General features: G+C 43.3%; 1 long non-coding RNA gene and 4 other non-coding genes across 8 annotated transcripts; all 5 read right to left on the bottom strand.

Moving 5' to 3' along the window:
* Positions 1-173: 173 nt before the first annotated feature.
* Positions 174-22,228, bottom strand: LOC144616724 (uncharacterized). 4 transcript variants are annotated; one of them, XR_013556391.1, is made up of 6 exons: positions 21,898-22,228; positions 18,511-18,648; positions 17,426-17,463; positions 5,454-5,588; positions 2,815-2,946; positions 174-307 (listed from the first exon to the last, which is right to left on the bottom strand). It is a non-coding gene; the product is annotated as an uncharacterized LOC144616724 (long non-coding RNA). The 4 variants fall into 4 exon arrangements; XR_013556392.1 differs by lacking the exons at positions 18,511-18,648; positions 21,898-22,228 and adding an exon at positions 17,845-18,499; XR_013556390.2 differs by lacking the exons at positions 18,511-18,648; positions 21,898-22,228 and having other exon boundaries at positions 17,426-18,498.
* Positions 2,497-2,589, bottom strand: LOC132675315 (small nucleolar RNA SNORD116). Its single transcript, XR_009608742.1, has one exon. It is a non-coding gene; the product is annotated as a small nucleolar RNA SNORD116 (small nucleolar RNA).
* Positions 5,112-5,204, bottom strand: LOC132675312 (small nucleolar RNA SNORD116). Its single transcript, XR_009608740.1, has one exon. It is a non-coding gene; the product is annotated as a small nucleolar RNA SNORD116 (small nucleolar RNA).
* On the bottom strand, positions 7,749-7,841 carry LOC132675317 (small nucleolar RNA SNORD116). Its single transcript, XR_009608744.1, has one exon. It is a non-coding gene; the product is annotated as a small nucleolar RNA SNORD116 (small nucleolar RNA).
* Positions 17,929-17,995, bottom strand: LOC132670665 (small nucleolar RNA SNORD109A). The gene has a single exon (XR_009606882.1). It is a non-coding gene; the product is annotated as a small nucleolar RNA SNORD109A (small nucleolar RNA).
* Positions 22,229-23,133: the final 905 nt, after the last annotated feature.

The raw sequence follows: 23,133 nt of genomic DNA, 5'->3' as shown, positions 1-23,133 counted from the left end.
AGCCGAAGGACTCAGGGTCTGCCCGTGGCCCAGGACGTGCAGAGCCATTAAAGGACAGGCCCTTCTGGGTTCAAAACCCCACATGTCCTGCCAGCAACCTTCCTTAGTGGCCTTTTGGACAGGCTTGCGAAAGCCTAAAGCCAGCAGCACAACTGACACAGAGATGGCTTACCGTCTTCTCGCTCCAGTCAGCAAGGTGCCCGTTGCGGGCAACACCTCTTCTGGCAGTCCTGCCAACCACAGGCACTCGGGGATCAGGGAGGCCTTCTTCTCTCGGCCAATGGTGAGCCTGGTGTGTCCACTGCACCTGAGAAAAGGAGAGCAATCGCCCGTGCGTGTGAGCAAGGTATCCAGGGGCTCCGCTCACCACACAGGTCAGAAGTAATCTGTGGCTATGCCTTGAGTCTGTCTGCCTGTCCTGTCCCTTGGCCCCTTGGGGCTGCCTGCGGACGGGCAACAAGCCACGGGCACAGGGCACTGTGGGAGCAGGAGCATGTGCCTCTTCCTGTGCATGGAGGGTCATGTGTGCTGGGAGGCTGGGCTAGGGGGTGTATGGGGCTGCTGAACTGGGAGGCCCGAGTCCCTGCAAGGGCATGCATGCCTGGTGTGCAGATCCTGGCCCCGGCGTCCTGCCAAGCAATGGCACAGGCCCAGTGGCCTTGCACACCAGGGAGCCATGTTGGACACCTCTGGGCCACTAACGTTGGGCAGGTTTTCCCTCTCCCAAAGCCACTCTGGCCAAGCAGAGCCCTCTGGCCCAGACATGCATCCTCTCCCACCACTAGCCACCCTGTCAACATGGACCGTGGACGCCAGGACGGGATGGAAACTCAGGAGTCAAAGGAAAACCCAACAACAACCCGCAGGGAGTCTGGCCGCCCTGGTCCTCAGGCTACGGGGCAGAAGCCAACTCAGAGCCCTCCAAGACGGCCACACAACAACAGCTGCCCGCTTCTCTTCACACTGCCAGTATGCCCTGAGTGGCTAGGCTACACCGGTCTTGTCCCCACTGAATCCGGTGCCAATCCTGACCAAACCACAGGCACTTTCTTGCCCAGGGTGTCGGCGAGGCCAGGTCCAGTGTGCGCCAGGGTCCCAGGCACAAGGGAAATAGCATCCCATGGGCTGCCCAGTCCAGGGGAGTGTTTCGTGATTGCACAGAAAGTCCCTCTGGTGCCCTCCGCCCAACACAGGCTCCTGTCAGTGGCAGGATGCTCTAGGGAGGGCAGCTGCCCATAGGCTTTGGCCTTTGCAAGGCTGTGGCCCTCTGCAGGTGACGTGGCCCCTTCCCACGGCCCAGGAACACCATCATGGCCCTCACAAAGAGCGCTAGGCTGCAGCCCCACAGCCCAGGGGCACACTGAGAGGAGAACACATCTCGTTCCCAAGGGGAGGCTGACCTTTTCCAAGTGGCCCATGGGGCCAAGGTACTACAACTGGCCTCAGAACTCTCATGCCTGCCCGGCTGCCAGGCCACCACAGAGGAATCTGCGGCCCACCCAAGAGGACTTGAGACACACTGTGCCCGACTCCAAGGGAGAGACCATCAAAGAGTATCACTTTTGCCTTACCAGCAAGGTGCCAAGGAGACAAGGTCTCCGTGGCAGGCCCAGCCAGAGTAGTTTCTTTGGCCAGGGCCCCGCTGAAATCCTTGAGGAACATCACCACTGGGTGCCCTTCCTCCGGAGCCCAGCGGCCAGGAGGGCCCTCAGGACGGAGACCACCGTGTCACACCAGTGCACCCTGAAGCTGGCCCTGGGAGCTACGCTTTGCCATCCACAAGAGGAGGCTGCAGGCCTCCACGTAACCCATGACTGACCTGGGAACGCAACAAGACACCAGGGCTGAGCAGGCCCGGGCACTCCCCCAGGGCGTGGTCCCCTTTGGACCGTGCCATTACCGTCCAGGCCTTCGGCCGGCACGGCATCCTGACTTCCACCCTGGGCCTGAAGCACTGGCACTGCTTGCTGCCTTGTGTGGCGCCTGGCAGGGCTGATGTTTCCAACCTGGTAGGTGCCACAGTCTGGCCTCTTGCCTTGGCCCAGAAGCCCAAGCCAGGGGCCGCTCCACGTACATCAGTGAGAGAAGGACTCCTCCAGGGATTGCTGCTGCCTCGGGCTGGGGCTCCCGCGCTCCCCACAGCCTGCCAAACTTGCCATGCTTGGCCTCTCAACACACACTGCCACGAGCTATGCCGTGGGGCCATCCTGGCCCACACAGGACCCAGCCCTCGACACCCTGGGCCGGTGCCACAGACACGCCTTTCAAGTCCAACGCCTTGGGGACCAGCTGTCCCAGTGACCCCAGTCGCTGGCCATTGCCCTCAGGACCTGCATGCCTTGGAAACCCTGCTTAGGTGGTACATGCCTCCCTGACCATGAGCCCCCAGCAAGGCTCTCCCAGGCGGAGGCCATGGGTGCTGGTGCTTGAAGGAGTGTGAACAAGGGGAAGCCTGCTGTCCCTGATGCTTACCTTCCCTGGGGCAGACAACGTGCTGGACCTCAGTTTTGATGAGAAAGACGGTAGGGAGTTCTCACTCATTTTGTTCAGCTTTCCAAGGAATGCTGTTGAGGGAGTCATCATCGATCCGAGCACATTCGGGGCCACCTGCACAGCTGACCCTGGTGTGCCGAAGAACTCAGGGTCTGCCCACCGCCCGGGCCGTGCAGAGCCTTGACACTGAGCCAGAGGAATGATCAGGCCTCTCTGGGATCAAAACCCCACACGCCCTGGGGACAACCTTCATTAGCGGTCTCTTCGACAAGTTCCCAAAGTCTAAAGCCAGCAGCACAGCTGACACTGGAGATAGCTTACCATCTGGGTGCTCCTGTCAGTAAGATGCTCATAGCAGGGCACACCTTTTCCAGTGGTCCCGCCAATCACAGGCACTTGGGGGCCAGGGAGGCCTTCTCTCGATCAACGGCGAGCGTGGCCTGTCCAATGCACCTGAGAAAAGAGGAATAATCACCCGTGGGAGTGAGCAAAGTACCCAGGGGCTCCCCTCACCACACAGGATGGAATGAATCCATGACCAAGCATTGTGCCTCTCTGCCTGTCCTGTCCTTTGGTCCTTTGGGGCTGCCCACGGATGGGCAAGAAGCCACAGGCACAGGGGACTGTAAGAGCAGGAGTGTGTGCCTGTTCCTGTGCATGGAGTGTCAGTGTGTGCTGGGGGTTTCGGCTAGGGGGCATGTGTGGCCGCTCTACCGTGAGGGCCTGGGGCCTTGCAAGAGCACCTGTGGTGCACAGATCCTAGTCCCAGTGTCCCGCCAGGCAACGGCAGAGGACCGGTGGCCTTGCACTCCAGGGAGCCATGTTGGACACCTCTGGGCCACTAATATTGGGCAGGGTTTCCCTCTCCCAAAGCCACTCTGGCCAAGCAGCACCCACCAGTCCAGACACGCATCCTCTTCCGCCACTAGCCACCCTGTCAATGTGGACCATGGACGCCAGCACAGGATGGAAAAACCACCCACAGGGAAGCTGGCTGCCCTGGCCCACAGGCTACAGGGCCGAAGCCAACACAGAGCCCCCTGAGGTGGCCACACGACAAGAGCTTCCCGCTCCTCTCCACTCTGCCAGAATGCCCTCAGCGTCTAGGCTACACGGGCCTAGCCCCCACCAAATCAGGTGCCAAACCCGACCAAACCACAGGCACTTTCTTGCCCAAGGTATTGGTGAGGCCAGGGCCAGTGGGCACCCAGGCCCCGGCCCACATGGGAACGAGCATTCCCTGGGCTGCCTGGTCCGCGGGAGTGTGTCCCCACCTGCATGGAAAGTCCCTCCAGCGCCCTCCATCCAATGGACGCCCCCATCAGCAGAAGGATACTCCAGGAAGGGCAGCCTCCCATGGGCTTTGGCCTTTGGAAGGATGTGGCCCTCTGCAGGCGATGTGGCCCCTTCCCACAGCCCAGAAACACCTGCGTGGCCCTCACAAAGAGCCCTAGGCTGCAGCTCTGCAGGCTAGGGACACACTGAGAGGAGAACACATCTCCTTCCCAAAGGGAGGCGGACGACTGCCAAGCGGCCCATGGGGCTGAGGCAAAGCGCCTGGCTTCAGAGCTAGCAGGCCAGTGCCTGGCTGCCAGGCCACCACAGAGGGGTCTGCGGCCCACCCGAGAGGATGTGAGACACACTGTGCCAAATAAGGGACAGAATATCCCAGAGTATCACTTTCGCCTCACCAGCTCTGTGCCGAGCAGACAAGGTCTCCGTGGCACACCCAGCCGGGGTAGCTTCTTTGGACAGGACCCCACTGAAAGGCCCAAGGAACACCACCAATGGGTGCCCTTCCTTGGGAACCCAGGGGCCAGGATTGCCCGCAGGAAGGGGAACGCCATGCCACACCTGTGCACTTTGAATCTGGCCCTGGGAGCCACGTGTTGCCCTCTGTAATAGGAGGACTGACGCCTCCGCGGAAACCACGAATGGCCTGGGAACTCAACAAGACACCTGAGCTGGGCAGGCCCGTGCGGTCTCCCAGGGTGCAGCCCTCTCTGGACTGTACCATTACCATCCAGGCAAATGGCCAGCACAGCAATTTGTATTCCGCCCTGGGCACGGAGTGCTGGCACTGCTTGCTGCCTTGTTTGTCGCCAGGTAGGGCCAAGGATGCCAAGCTGGCAGGTGCCACAGCCTGGCTTCCTGCCTTAGCCCACCAGCCCAAGCCAGGAGCCCACTCCATATGTGTCAGTGAGAGAAAGGACTCATCCAGGGATCACCGTTGCCTCAGGCTGGGGCTCCACGCCCCCACCCTTGGACTAGGTAAGCTTGACATGCTTGGCCTCTCAACCCACACTTCCATGAGCTTATGCCCCAGGGTCTGTTCTGGCCCAGTCTCCAGCCCTTGACTCCCCGTTCTGGTGCCACAGACATGCCTTTGAGTCCGAGGCCTTGGGGAGCAGAGGCCCCACTGACCCCAGACACCAGTCATTGCCCTCAGGACCTCTGTGCCTTGGAAACCTTGCTCAGGTGGTAAATGCCTCCCTGACCATGAGTCCCCCGCGAGGCTCTCCTAGGCAGAGGCCATGGGTGCTGGTGCTTGAAGGAGTGTGACCAAGGGGAAGCCTGCTGTTCCTGACGCTTACCTTCCCTGGGGCAGACAACGTGCTGGACCTCAGTTTCGATGAGAAAGACGGTAGGGAGTTCTCACTCATTTTGTTCAGCTTTCCAAGGAATGCTGTTGAGGGAGTCATCATCGATCCGAGCACATTTGGGGCCACCTGCACAGCCGACCCATGTGGGCCGAGTAGTTCAGTGGGACAAGCCGAGGGACTCAGAGTCCACCCGCAGTCCGGGTCATGCAGAGCCATGCCACTAAGCCAGAGGAACGGGCAGGCCCCTCTGGCATCAAAACCCCACACGCCCTGCTGGCAACCTTCACTGGTGGCCTCTTGGGCAGGCCCGTGAAAGCCTAAAGCCCACGGTACAAGCTTACACTGGGGAAGGCTTACCGTCTGGTCACTCCTGTCGGCAAGGTGCCCATAGTGGGGCACACTTCTTCTGGTGGTCCCGCCAACCACAGGCACTCGGGGGCCAGGAAGGCCTTCTTCTCTTGGCCGATGGCAAGCCTGACATGTCCACTGCACCTGAGAAAAGGGGAACAATCATCCGTGGGAGTGAGCAAGGTACCCAGGGCCTCCACTCGCCACACAGTGCAGAAGGAATCCATGACCAAGCCTTGTGCCTCTCTGCCTGTCCTGTCCCACGGCCCCTTGGGGCTGTCTGCGAATAGGCAAGAAGCTGAGGGCACAGGGGACTGTAGGAGCAGGAGTGTGTGCCTCTTCTTGTGTGTGGAGGGTCAGTGTGTGCTGGGAGGTTGGGCTAGGGGTGTGTGTGGCTGCTCCGCCGTGCAGGCCTGGGGCCCTCCACGGACATACCTGGTGCGCAGATCCTGGCCCTGGAGTCCCGCCACGCAACAGCACAGGACCGGTGGCCTTGCACACCACGGAGCCTCCTTGGACAATTCTGGGCCACTAACGTTGGGCAGGGTTTCCCTCTCCCAAAGCCACTCTGGCCAAGAAGCGCCCACCGGCCCAGACACCCATCCACTCCCACAGCTGGCCACCCTGGCAACTTGGACGCCAGCACTGGATGGAAACTCAGGGGTCAAAGGAAAACCCAAAAACTGCCCACAGGGAGGCTGGCCACCCTGGCCTCCAGGCTATGGGGCAGAGGCCAACGCAGAGCCCCCCGAGGTGGCCACATGACAACAGGTGCCCACTCCTCTCCACTTTGCCAGAATGACCTGAGCGGCATGGGCCTTGCCCCCACCAAACACCAGTGACAATCCCGACTGAACCACAGCCGTGTTCTAGCCCAGCGTGTCAGTAAGGCCAGAGCCAATGGGTGCCAGGGCCCTGGCCTCCAAGGGAATGAGCATCCCCTGGGCTGCCCGGTCCATGGGAGCGTGTTCCTGCCCGCATGGAATTACCCTCTGGCACCCTCTGCCCAACGGACTCCCCTGTTGGCCACAGGATGCTGCAGCGTGGGCATCCGCAGACAGACTTTGGCCTTTGCAAGGATGCGGCCCGCTGCAGGCAACATGTCCCCTTTCCATGGTCCAGGAACACCAGTGTGGCCCTCACAGTGAGCACAAGGGCTGCAGCCCCACAGGCCAAGGGCACAGTGAGAGAAGACGTCTCTGTCACAAAGGGAGGCCAACCCCTTCCCAACTCCATGTGCTGCCATGGCACTGTGCCTGGCCTTGTAGCTCTCAGGCCCCCGCCCGGCTGTGAGGCCACCACAGAGGAGTCTCCAACCCACCAGAACAGACATGGAACAACTGTGTCAAGTCCAATAGACAGAACCTTGTAGAGTAACTCTTTCACCTCCCCAGCTCTGTGACCACAGAGACAAGGTCTCCATGGCAGGACTGGCTGGCAATAAGTTCTTCGTCCAGGGCCCACTGAAAGGCATGAACACCGCCGCTGGGTGCCCTTCCTTGGGAGCCCCAGGGCCAGGAGTGCACACAGGAGTGGGACCGCAGTGGCTAATCTGTGCACCCTGAGGCCAGCCCTGGTAGACATGCTTCACCCCCTGAGAGGAGGCCTGAGCCTTCCCAGGAACCCACAACTGACCTGGGAATACCATGAGACACTAGATCTGAGCAGGCCTATGGAATCACCCAGGGTGCAGTCCTCTGCAGACCGTGCCTTTACCGTCCAGTCCAATGGTCAGCACAGCATCTTGACTTCCACCCTGGGCCCAAAGCACAGGCATTGCTTGCCGACTTGTGTGTGGACCGGGGTTTATTCCCAAGGTGGCACGTGCTGCAAACCAGACTTATGCCTTGGCCCACCACCCCGAGCCATGGGCCACTCCACATACGCCAGCGAGGGAAGGCGCTCATCCAGGAATCCCATCTGGCTCAAGCTGGGGTTCCCCGCAAGGCTAGGCAAACTCCCATGCTTGGCAACTCAACACTCTTGGCCATGAGCTATGCCCGAGGTGCCATCCTGGCCCACACAGGTCCCTGCCCTCGGCTCCCAGGGCTGGCATCAGTCATGCCATTGAAATCCTAGTAGGCCTTGGGGACCATTTGCCCCATGCGACCCAAGACACTGGCCATCCCCCTCAGGACCTGCGAGCCCTGGATGTCCCAGTAAGCTGGGGAAACAGTTCCTGGACCGTGAGGCCTCAGGAAAGCTCTCCTATGCTGAGGTCCTCGGTGCTGGTAGTTGAAGGAGTGTGACCCAGGGGAAGCTGCTGTCCCTCACGCTTATGTTCCCTGGGGCAGATAACGTTCTGGACCTCAATTTCGATGAGAATGACTATAGTGAGTTCTCACTCTTTTTGTTCAGCTTTCCACGGAATGGTGTTGATGGAGGCATCATCAATCTGAGCACATTTGGGGCTGCCTGGCTAACTGAACCAGGCAGGCTGGGAAGCTCTGAGAGATAAGACTATGGCCTCAGAGTCTTCCAGAGACATGAGCCAGGCAGAGCCACACCACTGAGCCAGTAGGACTATCAAGCCCCTCTAGGAGCCAACTCTACACGTGGAGAAAAATCCTTGGGATTCTCTCTTTCCCTTTCCTCTTTCCCTTCTCATGTGCATGCTCTGTTACTTTCACAAAATAAAGAAATCAAGTTTAAAAAAATGAAAGACGCCCTAAATAAATGTAAAAGAGATATCATATTTATAGACTGGTAGATTCAACATAGGAAAATTGTTCATTATACCCACAGTTTTCTAAAGATCTTCTGCAATAGCTATTAAGATTAGAGCAGATTTTTTTGTAGATATAGGCTGATTTAATATATATATATATATATATATATATATATATATATATATATAGGCAAAGGTATAACCAAAGCAGTTTTTGATAAGGAAGAATTATGTTAGAGAAATCAAACTATAGTTAAAAAATATTATAAATATACATTAATCAAGGAGTAGGCACAGAGATGTATAGGACAGATTTCAGAAACGGATCCATATAAAATGTCCATTTGTTTTTTCACAAAGATACAAGAAGAACTCAATTTGATTATCAGCAAATGGTGTTAGAATAATTATCATACAACACCAAGGACAAAACAAAAACAAAAAATCAAAACAAAGCCTCAAACTAATCCTCACACCATATACAAAAATTAACTCAAGATAGGCATACCTGAGTAGCTTGGTAAGCTAAGCATCCAACTTTGGCTCAAATCATGATTTCAAGGTTCATGGGATCGAGCACCACATCAGGGTCTATACTGACAGCTCAGAACCTAGAGCCTGATTCAGATTCTGTGTCTCCCTCTCTCTCTGTCCCTCCTCCACTTGCACTCTGTCTCTCTCTCACACACACAAATAAATAAACACTGAAAAATCAACTCAAAATGAATATAGGTCTAAATTATACATCTTTATGAAACACTAAACTATAGGAGATATCCTAAGAGAAAATCCTTATGACCTGGAGTTAGCTATTAAACATGCAACCAAAAATATAAACCTTTCCTGTGAGAAATACACTGTTAGAGGATGAAAACAATAAGCCACAGACTATGAAAAAATACTTAGAAATCACGTATCTAACACAAAAGACTTTCATGGTATATGGCAAACTCTCTAATCTCAGCATAAGAAAATAACAGTCCTGTTAGAAAAAGAGCAAAAATATAAACTGAAACTTAAAGAAGATACATGGGTGAGAAGCACAAAATGAATGTTCAATATCATTATTCATTAGAATGGTGCACACAGTTTTAATTTTTATTTTATTCTCAAATTATTATCTAAATTCTAGTTAACATGCACTGAAGTACTGGTTTCAGGAGTAGATTTCAGTAATTCCTCACTTACATACAACAGCATAATAAGTGCCCTCCTTAATACCCATCACCCATCTGGCCCATCCTCCTCAACTTCTCTCCATTAACACTCAGTTTGCTCTCTAAGAGTCTCTTGCAGTTTCTTTACCCCTCTCTTTTTTCTTCACCTCACCTCCCAAATGTTTATCTGCTTTGTTTCTTAAATATCACAAGTGAAATCCTGTGATACCTTTCTCTGACTTATTTCACTTGCATAATATACTAGTTCCATCCACATTTTTGCAAATGGCAAGATTTCTTTTTGATGGCAGAGTAATATTCCATTTTACACACACACACACACACACACACACACACACACACACACACTCATTCATCTTTGGGCTCTTACCATAGTTTGACTATTGTTGAAAATGCTGCTATAAACATCAGAGTGTATGTACACTTTTAAATCTGTACTTTTGTATACTTTGGGTAAATAGTATGCAATTGCTATGTTGTAGGGTGGTTCTATTTTTTTTGAGGAACCTCCCTGTTTGAAAGTGGCTGCACCAGTTTGCATTCCCACCAACAGTGCGATAGGGTTCCCCTTTCTCCTCATCCTCACCAACATCTGTGGTTTCTTGTGTGGTTAATTGTGGCCGTTCTGACATGTGTGAGGTGGTATTGCATTATGGTTTTGATTTGTATTTCCCTGATGAGCATCTTTTCATTTGTCTGTTAGTCATCTGGATGTCTTCTTTGGAAAAATGTCTATTCATGTCTTCTGTCCATTTCTTAACTGGATTATTTGTTTTTTAGGTTCTGAGTTTGATAAGCACATTATAGATTTTGCATACTAGCCTTTATCAGATAGGTCATTTACAAATGTCCTGTCCCATTCTGTAGGCTGCCTTTTATTTTTGTTGATTTTTTTCCTTCACTGTGTAGAAGCTTTTAATCTTGATGAAGTCCCAACAGTTTATTTTTGCTTTTGTCTCCATTGCATCTAGTGATGTGTCTAGGAAGAAGTTGCTATGTCTGAGGTCAAAGACGTTGGTGTCTATGTTCTCCTCTTGATTTTCATGCTTTATGGTCTCACATTTAGCTTTCACCCATCTCGAATTTATTTTTGTGTATGGTATAAGAAAACAGTCCAGTTTCATTCTTCTGCTTGTTGCTGTCCAGTTTTCCCAAAACCATTTGAAGAGACTGTCTTTTTTCCCATTGGATATTCTTTCCTGCTTTGTCGAAGGTTACTTGAAAATATAGCTGTGGGTCCATTTCTGGGTTTTCTATTCTGTTCCATTGATGTATATGTGTCTATTTTTGTGCTAGTACCATACTGTCTTGATGACTACAGCTTTGTAATATAGCTTGAAGTCCGGAATCATGATGCCTCCAGCTTTTCTTTACCTTTTCAGGATTGCTTGGGATATTTGTGCTGTGTGTGTGTGTGTGTGTGTGTGTGTGTGTGTGTGTGTTTGTGATTCCATACAAATTTTAGGATTATCTATTCTAGATCTGTGAAAAAATGTTGGTGGTATTTTAATAGGGATTGCATTAAACGTGTAGATTGCTTTTGGTAGTATAGATATTTTAAAAATGATTGTTCTTTCAACCCATGAACACAGAATGTTTTCCATTTCTTGATCTTCAGAGAGTGTGGGTAGTTCAGTCAGTAGAGCATCCAACTCTTGACTTTGGCTCTGGTCATAATCTCAGTTCGTGAGTTCAGGCCCTACATCAGACTCTGCACTGATAGTGTGGAGTCTGCTTGGGATTCTTTCCCACACCAACCCCCGCTCTCTGCCTCTTCCTTTCTCTCACTATTAATTAATTAATTAATTAATTAAAAAAATACAAAGTACAGATCTTCTACCTCTTTGGTTAGGTTTATTCTTAGGTATCTTATGGGTTTTGATGTCATTGTAACTGGGATTGATTCTTTTCTTTTTCTGCTGCTTCATTATTTGTGTATAAAATTCAACATATTTCTTTTTTTTTCTTTAACACTTATTCATTTTTGAAAGGCAGAGAGAGACAGAGCGTGAATGGGGAAGGGGCAGAGAGAGAGGGAGACACAGAAACAGAAGCAGGTTCCAGGCTCTGAGCTATCAGCACAGAGCCCAACGCAGGGCTCGAACTCACGGACCACAAGATCATGACCTGAGCCGAAGTCAGCCACTTAACCGACTGAGCCACCCAGGCGCCCCTAAAATTCAACATATTTCTGTATGTTGATTCTATATCCTGTGACTTTGCTGAATTCAAGTGTTAGTTCTATCAATTTTTTTGGTGGAGACTTTTGGGTTTTCTACATGGAGCATCACATCATCTGCAAATAGTGAAAGTTTGACTTCCTCCTTGCCAATGTGCATCTCTTTTATTTCTTTTTGTTTGAGTACTGAGGCTAAGACTTCCAGGACTATGTTAAATAGTACTGGTGAGACTGGACATTCCTGCCTTTTTCCTGACCATAGGGTTCTTATCCATTATTTTATCAATGTGGTGTATTACACTGATTGATTTGTGAATATTGAACCAGCCCTGAAAGCCCAGGAATAAACCCCACTGTGGTGAATAATTCCTCTAATGTACTGTTGTATTTGATTTTCTAGTATCTTGTTGAGAATTTTTGCATCCATTTTCATCAGGGATATTGGCCTGTAATTCTCCTTTTTAGTGGGGTCTTTGGTTTTGGGATCAAGGTAATGCTAACTTCATAGAAGACTTTTGGATGTTTTTCTTCCATTTATATTTTTTGGAACAATATGAGAAGAAAGGTATTACCTATTCATTATTTTTTATTAATTTATTTTTTTTAATTTACATCCACGTTAATTAGCATATAGTGCAACAATGATTTAAGGAGTAGATTCCTTAATGCCCCTTACCCATTTAGTCTATCCCCCCTCCCACAACCCCTCCAATGACCCTGTTTGTTCTCCATATTTCAGAGTCTCTTATGTTTTGTCCCAGGTATTACACCTTCTTTAAATGTCTGGTAAAACTGCCTTGGGAATTCATTGGGCCCTGGCCTTTTGTTTATGAGGAGATTTTTTTTAACATTTTATTTTTGAGAGAGAAGAATACAAACAGGGGAGGGGCCGAGAGAGAGGGAGACAGAAGATCTGAAGCAGGCTCTGCACTGACAGCAGCAAGCCTGATGTGGGGCTCAAACTCACAAACTCTGAGATCATGACTTGAGCCGAAGTCGATACTCAACCAACTGAGCCACCCAAGGGCCCCTATTGGGGGATTTTTGATTACTGATTCAATTTATTTGCTGTTTATGGGTCTGTTACAATTTTCTATTTCTCCTGTTTAAATTTTGGTAGTTTGTATTTTTCTAGAAATTTTCCCATTTCTTCCAAATTGCCCTTCCAAAGTTTATTTTATATAATTTTTTATAATATTCCCTTATGATCATTTGTATTTCTGTGGTATTTGTTATAATATCTCCCCTTTCATTTGTGATTTTATGTATTCGGGTCCTTTCTCTTTCCTTTTTGAAAATTCTGGCAAGGGGTTTATCAATTTTATTAATTCTTCATAGAACCAGCTTTTAGTTTCATTGATCTGTTCTACTGTTTTTTGTTTGTTTGTTTCTGTATCTTTTATTTCTGCTCTAATCTTTATTATTTCACTTCTTTGGCTGCCTTTAAGCTTTATTTGCTGTTCCTTTCTAGATCTTTTAGGTATAAAGTTAGATTGTGTATTTGATACTTTTCTTCCTTCTTGAGGTAGGCCTGTATTGCAATATACTTTCCTTTTAGGACTGCCTTTGCTGCATTCCAAAGATTCTGGACAGCCATGTTTTCATTTTTATTTGCTTCCATGTACTTTTTTAAATTGCTTCTTTAACTTCCTGATTGACCCATTCATTCTTTAGTAGGATGCTATTTTTTATGTTATTTATTTATTTATTTTGAGAGGTGGGGGGGTTGCATAGGGAAGAGACAGACAATCCCAAGCAGTCTCCACACTGTCGGCACAGAGCCCAACATAGGGCTTGGTCCCAAAAATCACTAGTTCATGACTGGAGCCAAAATCAAGAGTCAGGCACTTAAATGACTGAGCCATTTTAGCCCCTAGCCTCCATGTATTTGTGGTCTTTCCAATTTTTTTTCTTGTGGCTGACTTCCAGTTTCATAGTGTTGTGGTCTAAAAATATGCACAGAATGATCTTGATCTCTTTGTACTGGTTGAGGGCTGATTTGTGACCCAGTGTGTGATCTATTGTGGAGAATGTTCCATGTGCACTGGAAAAGAATGTGTAAGAATCTGTTTCTTAGGATAAGATGACTGTAGGGGAAAAGCTCTTATTTTTTCCCGAGGATGATATTAGCTGTGGGTCTCTCATATATGGCCTTTATGATGTTGAGGTACCTTCCCTCTATCCCTACTTTGTTGAGGGTGATTATCAAGAATGGATGCTGTATGTTGTCAAATGCTTTTCTTGCATTTTCTTGTATCTGTTAAGTACATCTTGTCCAGTGTGTCATTAAAAGTCACTGGTTTCTTGTTAATTTTCTGGTTAGATTATGCACACACATTTTAAAATGGCTAAAGTAAGGGGTGCCTGGGTGGTTCAGTCAGGTAAGCATCTGACTTCCACTCAGGTCATGATCTCACAGTTCATGGGTTTGGGCCCCACATCAGGCTCTGAGCCATCAGCACATCCTGCTTCAGATTCTGTCTCTCCCTCTCCCTCTGCCCCTCCCCTCACTTGCACTCTGTCTCTCTTTCAAAAATAAGTAAATATTAAAAAATTTTTAAATGGCTAAAGTAAAACATATTGACTGTACCAAGTGCTCATAAAGATGCAGAGCAACAGGATGTCCTATGCATTTCTGTCAGGAATATAAAATGATCCCAAAACTTAGGAAAATATTTAGGCAGTTTCTATCAAATTAAACATACTCACCACACAATATAGCAAAACTCAATAATGAATATTTACTGTATAGCAAGGGTTGGCAAAATATGTCCCAATGGCCAACTGCCACCTTTGTAAGTAAAGTTTCATGGGAACACAGCCACACTCATTAATTTAAGCTGCAGTAACTGAGATGTGTACTCTGCGACAGGGACTGTATGGACCTGAAATCTAGACAGTGTATTATCTGACACTTCAAGAAAAAGTTTGCTGATCCCTGCTATTGAAAACAACTTAGGTTTGCAGAGAAACCTATAGATGAATTTTCATAGCAGTTTTACTCATAATAGACCCAAACTGGAAACAACACGAATGCCATTCAATGGATGAATGGATAAATAAATGGTGTACATCCACAGAATGGAATATTGTTCTACAATAAAAAAGAGACTATTGATTCAAACTATAGCTTCAATGTATCTCAGGGGAATGATGCTTAGTGAAATATCCTAAAAGTTACATTAGGTATGATTTCATTTATCTAACATTCCCAAAAGACAAAACCATAGGAATAGAGAAAATTAATTAGTGTATACCAGGAGTAGGATATAACTGTAAAGGGTTAAGGAAATTTGGGGAGTTAAAGGACAAAATAAACAACAGTTCTGTATACTGATTTTGGTCATCAATACAAAAATCCACACATGTTAAAATTCAAAGAAATATACACCAAAATAAAAAAAAAACAGAATTTATAATAACTTAAAAAGATTTTGATGTCAAAAGTAACAAGAATAAAATACCTTCAATATTAAGACTTCTGAATACCTAAGCACATTATCATGAGAAAAATGGATATGTAAATAAACACATGAAAAAATACTCAATTATATAAAAAATGTGAATAAAAAATACTACCTGATATTATTTGCTGAAATTCCTGTGTTAAAGAGATAACACTCTTTTTTTAAAAGTTAGCTCTATGCCCAATGTGGGGCTTGAACTCACAACCCCAAAAATCAAGAGTAGTAAACTCTAGTGACCGAGCCAGCCAGGTGCCCCAAAGAGAGACTCTTGACACACCCTAAGAAAATCAATCATCAGTCTATAGGACAATATTCCTAGAAGTGTATTAACCAATATTTAGACTAGTTTTATTTGATATTTCAAACTTTCAATTGAAGTATAATATAGATACAGCAAAGTGCATGCATTAAATTATAGAAATCAATAAATTTGCATCTTCCAAAAACAGCAGGTAATCAATAAACATATCCAGAAACAAACACTACCAGCATTCCAGAAACCACCCAGGTATCTTTCTCCATGACTATCTTTAACAGATATTATCTTCTTTGCCCTATGTGTTAATTTTTACTATAGTTTTATAGTAAGCCTTAAAATAACATAGTGTAAAGTCTCTGACTTTATAAGTTTTTCAGAATATCTTTTGCTATTATAGTTGTTTTACCTTTGACATTAATTTTAGAATGACCTTGTTGATATCTACAAAGAAATTGCAATATTTTTTATTTGGATTATACTGAATCTACAAATGAAATTGGGGTAACTGACAGTTCCACTATTTTGAAACTTCTGACCCATAAACAGAATGTATCTCTACTTTTATTTAGGTCTTCTTTGATAACTTGATCAGTGTTTTGCAAAGATACTGTACATATTTTATTGCATTACAGAAGTCCCTCATTTTTTGTGCTATTATAAATGGGATTTATCTCAAAGTTCAATTGTTTGTTGCTATTATATAGTAATATAATTGACTTTTGTATATTGGCCTTGTATCTTGCAAACTTGCTAAACTAAGTTTTCAGTTCTGGGAGTGTTATTGTAGGCTCTTTGGGATTTTCTAACATAAGTAATTGAGTTGTCTGCAAAGAAATCTTTGTTTCTTACTTTGTGATCTTTATGCCTTTATTTACATTTCTTGCCCTGTTGCATGGTCATTACTGTACAGAACAATATAAATAGAAGTGATGGGAGAGGACATTGTTGTCTTGTTCCCAGTCTTGGAAGAAAGTACTTAGAAAAAAACACATTGGGTAGTACACTTTTAATACCTACCCTTAACAGCATAAATATTATATGTTGATATACTTCGGTACTTGGAGATAGCAGCTATGCACTGCAAACATACATTAATGTAAGTATTATATAAATATACAGATAGTAAAATATAAAAGTGGGTATTTGTAGGATCATATTTATTAGACCAAATTATGTGCTAGTATTCCTTTCATTTACATTCATTCTCAATTTTTTTCTCAATTTTTTTTTTAATAATGGAAGTTTTAGAGTCCATTTCAGTATCTGGTAGGGCTTTTTTATTTTCTGATGTTACAATTATTAGTGTTCATGGTTATTTTATTCATTGAGTTCATTTGAATTGTCTTGCTAGATTCTGGAGAAATAAATACACACATTAAAATACATACATACATAAACACATATATAAGCATAAAGAGAACACAAAAACAATTTCTCATTGAAACAATGTATGACAAGAACTTTATCAAGAAAAAAACCATTTACCTATTCCCAAAGTATGAACACCAACCTCAAGGTAACATAAAACCTTCTATGTAATCATGCCAAGGAAGATACAGACTATTTCCCTTATTGACGGATGTTTCAAATTTAACAGAAAATAATGATTAATAATTTAATATATGAAATTTCATTATCTATCCACCTGATTAATTCAACCTAATATCTTTTATGAGACAAATATTATATGGAAAATTGAACTGTTTTGTGTTTTAGAAAAACCTTATTGTGTTTGGGTATTTATCAATTAAATGAAGGCCTTAGAAAGAGCTCATAAAATCTAGCATATAATTGTCCACATCAAAAATATCTAATTAATGTAAAATCTCAATGATGAAAAAAGTAGCAATAATGATCCATAATGATCTTATAAATCTGACCAAAATGATCTGACTATGATAATCTTAATCATGGGATCAACATTATAAAACCATCGTAATTTTTAAGGGAACTTCCAAGCATACCTTAATTCATAAAATAGTATTTCACTGCAATACAAAACAAAACAACTAAACAATTTTCCAAAGTTCTTCATTTTGTTAATCCACACAAAACTCTGATAAAGTAAAGTTTGCAATTTGGAAATGAGGGTGGATACACTCACCAAATAAAAGGACACATAATGAAAATATTCTCCAGAAAGTCATTGAAAAGATGAACACAGAGACCTTAGGGTATGGCACAGATCACATGACATATGAATTTAAAGAAAGCTGGTATAGTTACTCACTGCTCTTCTTAGAAGTGGAGGACTTCATTCCACCCCGTCTAACTCAGAAAAACATGACAGAAAGAAAAGCAAAGACACAGTCTCTGAAAAATTTCTACAGTGAAAAATAACAAACACTAAAATTGATTCCATTGTCAATATTTAATATAGGTATGCAGTGTTCCCTTCTTTCAGCCAACACTAGTGAAACTTTCAGTACTCATCACAGTTGCTTGACCTCTTAATTCAACCTTTCTTTTGTTTCCTCATTTATTACTTAAGAACATATTTCCTATATACTAATACCTACGTACAACTCTCCATTCAAAGTGAACAAAATGAAGCAAGTTTTGGGTCATACAGTATATCTAAAGTTTCATACTGCTTCATGAGATAGAAGGCTAATGCCCTGCACCAAAAGAAATAAAAGGCATGCTCACAGTGGTATTGTGTTGTCACTTAGGATCATCAAATACAGCCAGGCTCTGAGAGTCTTATTTGTCCTATTAGAGGGCCACTCATCTGGACCTCAGATTGACATCTGGAATGAGTCCCTCAGCATCCTCAGACAATTGTGCTCATCATTGATCCAGACAAACATCCTCCCAAACAAATAAGCATTTCCATAGCCAGGCTTATTTTCTTCAGTCTTATCTACTGAATTATAAAGTAAATGTGTAATGGATAGTTTATTTAGTATCTAAATAATTGAACTCTAATGTACACAGGGCAAAAAAAGCATATGACTTTTCTAATAAAATTACATAAAATCTATTGGGAAAATAAAAAAAAATTGTCAACTGAAATTTCAAGGAGTAATGGGGAAGTATTTACAAATGTGGTAGCAAAAAAGGTGTGATTATAGTAGAATATGAGTAGAAACATTTGGAAAATACTCTTGATTTTCCAATAATAAAAAGATAAATAAATATTTTGGCACATTTAATTATCTCTACAAGATAATTTGCATATATATCAATGATTCCCTGAGATTATTCAGGTTACTTCAAAGAGATTTTTTTTGCTTAATGAGGGAAATTAATAATAATGAATATTTAAGAAACTAGGCACTTGTGGGGGAGAAGCCTATTATAAAAATATTCTACCTTGGGCCTCTGAAATAATGAGCCTAGAATCCCGAATTTCTGACATCACTGGCCACAAATCCTGTGTGATTTCAAAAGCATCAGAACAGCTGTTCATCTCTTTTCCCTGAAGTATGGTAAGTTGTTCCAGTCTTTGTCCTGCAGCAAAACACCACAAATAATATAAATAAGATCATAAAATACATGAAATTCATCGATTCTGTAGTGATCACCATAATGCATCCCCACACTTCTGACACTTGCCACATAAATCACAGCTGCTTGGTCCTTTGCCATCTTTGCCATCTCATTTCTTCACTTATTTCCTCTTTGAATTATTCACTCTGTAAATAGTCAACAATCCTCTCTACTATGGAAATTAGTGCCACAGCAATTTTCTCTTTGAGAAATTCTAAAATTATATTCTACCAAATAAAGACTTGATGAAAATGCTCTTTGGTGGGTAAAATGAAGAGCACATGACAAGGGTGTTGTGAGCCTTATATTTGGGAAGTAATAGATAAGAACTTTGAAAATCTATTACAAACAACACAAAAACTGATGAAACAATGGTAAGAATAAAAATAACAGATGGAAAATTTCATAAGATAATGGAAATTATAAAAAACAAATGGAAAAGAACATCATAAAGGCAAGACATAAGAGGACTAATATGGAATAAGCATGGCTGATCCTTATTTAACAGAGAATGCAATCCTGGGAATTCATGGATAGGCTAGCAGAGGTCTTTGAAGGATAAATTCAAGTGAACTGGGGAACTCGAAGTGTTAGGAACAGGAGCTGGACTTCAGAGCTGGACTATACAACATTTCATTCCATTTACTTAAAAACATTTTTTTAATATTTACTTTTGAGGGAAAGACATAGACAGAGGCAAGAGCAGGGGAGGGTCAGAGAGGGATACACAGAATCCGAAGCAGGCTCCAGGCTCTGAGCTGTTAGCACAGAGCCTGATGCAGGGCTTGAACTCACAGATCCCAAGATCATGACCTGAACTGAAGTCAGATGCTTAACCAACTAGGCCACCGAGGTGTCCCTGTTTGATTCTACTTGAGTGACATTTTGTTAAAGGCAAAACTATAAAAACAGTGTTGTAAGAGATTATGGAGTCAAATGAGGGTTGACTACAGAGTGTCGACAAAGAGGATTTTAGGGGCAATGGAACCCCTCCATATCAAAATTATGGTGTTTTATATACTATTAATTTGTCACAACCCATATAACTGCACATGACAAAAAATGAAATTTAATGTAGGTAAAATAAAAATAAATTACATAACAAGTACAAATATAAACTTGAAAACAGTCTGGGACAGAACACTGGGACTAGTGTTCATAATACCCACTGCACACTCCTGTGTATTAAACCTGTATATTTATTAGCAGGCACATATGCACAGGAACACCATTTAACCAACGAACAAGATATTCATAGATTAAATGTTTAATACATACAAGAGTGGTATAATTCAAACTCATCAAAATTGCAGGCTAGCTCTAAAATAGTAAGTAGAAGACCACCCTCGTTTGTTTAGAAAAGAAACAGTGTACCCTTCACCAACAGTGACTTTGTTTTTCATTTTCTTCAGATTTTTCACAATGTATGAATGTACAATCCAAGCATTATCATTCAAAAGGACACTTTTCACTTGATGCTTGTGAGAAAGGATAGACCCTGAAGTCATTCATGAAATCACACTAAAAAACATACATAATGTAACATAAAATAACCCTAAAACATACTGAACCACTTGGTTGATGCACCACATCAACGATGAAGCCCACAAGAGGAAGTTTTTCATTGCAGTTCTACATGAATATTATGAAGAAAACCAGTATAATTTCTGTGGCAAAATACTACTCCTCTGAACAATCCCTACTATCCTTGAGTATTATTTAATTCATTTTTTTCTAGATACCTGTTCTATATCTTAATGTTATAAGGCAAGGAAATGCTTTTTATTCAAACCTACATTGATTCCATAACATTTAAACCTGAGAATACAAAAGCAAAAATGTGCAATGATGAAAAACATATACACCCATTGAATCAACAAAGTGTGAGGAAATAGACTTCAACTGTGTATATCACACTTATTCAATTTAATTAATTATGTCTACAATAAGAATTTCCACCAATATTCAACAGAATATTAACTGTGCACAGATGCAACAAATATGATATTAAAAGTCCTGGTCAGGCAGTTCCTCAAAATAGTAACATAGATTTACCATATTCTCACCCCTAAAAAATAATTTTAAAAAATACGTATATACAAAAGCCTCTATACAAATGTTCATAGCAAAGTTGTTCATAATAAACAAAAAGGGGAAATGCAAATATCCACTAAATGATAAATAGATAAGCAAAATCTGATATATCCATACAATGGGATATTGCTCATCCATAAAAAAGGAATGGGTATCTGATACCTGATCAACATGGCTGAACTGTGCTAAGTAATACCTGTATGCACCTGCATTTGAACCAAATACATTGCAAGCTATGATTCGCTTTTATCCCCTAAATCATTTTAATTTCTTCAAAACAAGGATTTTCTACTACATAGCTACAGTATTGTTATCAAAGTTGGTAATTAATATCTGCCTTATATAATACTATAATCTATTTATGAACTTTTTTAGAATTTTTCCAGTTTCCCTTTAATGTCTTTTATAGAAATCCTGAATCAATATTGTATTCAGTTTTCATATCTATTTAGTCTAACTTAATCTAGATATTATGTTTAAAGACTAAATCCCAGTGTTTTTGTGGAGGGGTTTTTTTGTTTTGTATAATGTCATGCCAGCTGAATCTAATATGTTCTCCAGAGTTGATTCACATTTATTCACTTTTGTCTGAGATACTACAGAAATAAGGCTACGTTCTTCTAGGTGCTTCCTATAGTGATGCCAGATGATTCCATCACTGATGGTATTATCTTTTATCTCTTACTTAATTCAGGTAGTGTCTACCAGGTTCTCCACCACTAAGTTATCTTCTCTTTGTAAATAATAAGTATATCATGGAGGAGATAATAACAATCTATAAAAGTATCTTGTTTCTCCTCAAACTTTCTCCAAGAAATTTTAGCATCCTTTGATGTTTCCTGGTTGAAACAATTATTATGATCATTCCCAAATATTTTATATCACTTCTACCACATTTATTACTTTATGTCTAATGGGACTTCAGTTTCTACACTACTTATCCATTCATTCACTCGTTCATTCACAGATTAATGTTATAAACATCATTATTATTAACCAGTTCTTTTCATTCTTAAAGAGATTTTACATGTTCACACATCTCTGAATTTTATCAGTCAAAACCAGAGATGGCTCACTGCTGTGTCCAGCAGTCCTCTTCAACAGACGCAGCCTTACCCATCTATGAAAGCTTTCTCCTTCTGTACTTCTACTCCTCCTTCGGTTTCCACGATGTTCCAGAGCCCCAACTGGGAGTATGTTAAATAGTCCATTTCCCCCTCAAAATACCAGAAGATAAAAAGGCAAAGTTAGAAACTATAAACCAATTTTTCTAAACATAATCTAGCCACTGTTGTGGCATAGTCAGGCAGAATTTGTCACAATTCTCTTTATTATTTTGGCCAACATCTTACCTATTAGCTATGAGTTGATAATTATACTTGCAAAACACAAAGTGTGAGCTTCAGAAAAGGGTTAGAATGAATGGAGATAACTGGGGGAAAGTGAACTGATTATGAAACATATAGTCAAAGGAGATAGTTTAGAATCCAGACTATATGGTCATAAATTACACACACAAAATATTCCAATATGAGATTATAACATTTAAGTTTCTATCAGTTGGGGATTGTGTCTTCACTCTGAGATCCTCACTGGCTTTCCCCCTACTATCTGCAGTATTTATGTTTGGATATTGCCTATCATTATATCTCTTCCAAAGGTGGTTTCTTCCATTTAGTGACACTCCTCCTGTTGGCCATTGGTTTGTACTTTGAACTGTGCTCCCATGGGATCCCAGAGCTCTATCTATGAAGTGGTTTCTGCTGAGGAAGACAGTATCCCATCTCCTAAGCACTGCCTCCCCATATTTCCAGAGATCATTGTCTGTAGCTTTACACCATGGAATTTTCCACAAACCAGTATCTTGGCATAATTTTCTCCTATTCTTACAATATCTCAATACTTATACTTTTTAGCATGAGGAATTGCACTGGAAAATTCTTATGGCTCTGACCTTAAAAACACAGGGAGAATGAATATAACCTCAGAAATATGCATTCTTCCCCAAAACATTGTTTTACTCAATGGGTTAGGCAAAATACAAGCACTTTTAATTATCTTCCAATGGCTGTTATACCATAGGGTTGTGGGGTTTTTTTTTTTAAGTTGAAAGTAATAGTATGAATCACATAATCAAACACAACCTATTTACACAATCAGACTCAGTTTCTAGCACAGACTGTTTCTATTTTATTTTTTAAAAAGTAATAAATATCTGTACAATTACTATTAGAATTAATTGAGATAGTTCATGAAAGCATTTATCTTGGCATTTGGTACCTACACTAAGAACTCAATAAATGCTATTTGTAATTGAAATACGTGTATTTGAAATCACACACACGCACACAC

Source organism: Panthera onca, chromosome B3, assembly GCF_046562875.1.
Source record: "Panthera onca isolate mPanOnc1 chromosome B3, mPanOnc1 haplotype 2, whole genome shotgun sequence".
Classification (NCBI taxonomy): domain Eukaryota; kingdom Metazoa; phylum Chordata; class Mammalia; order Carnivora; family Felidae; genus Panthera; species Panthera onca.
The sequence above is the reverse complement of the archived record's forward strand: the minus strand, read 5'-3'. Positions and strand labels throughout refer to the sequence as shown.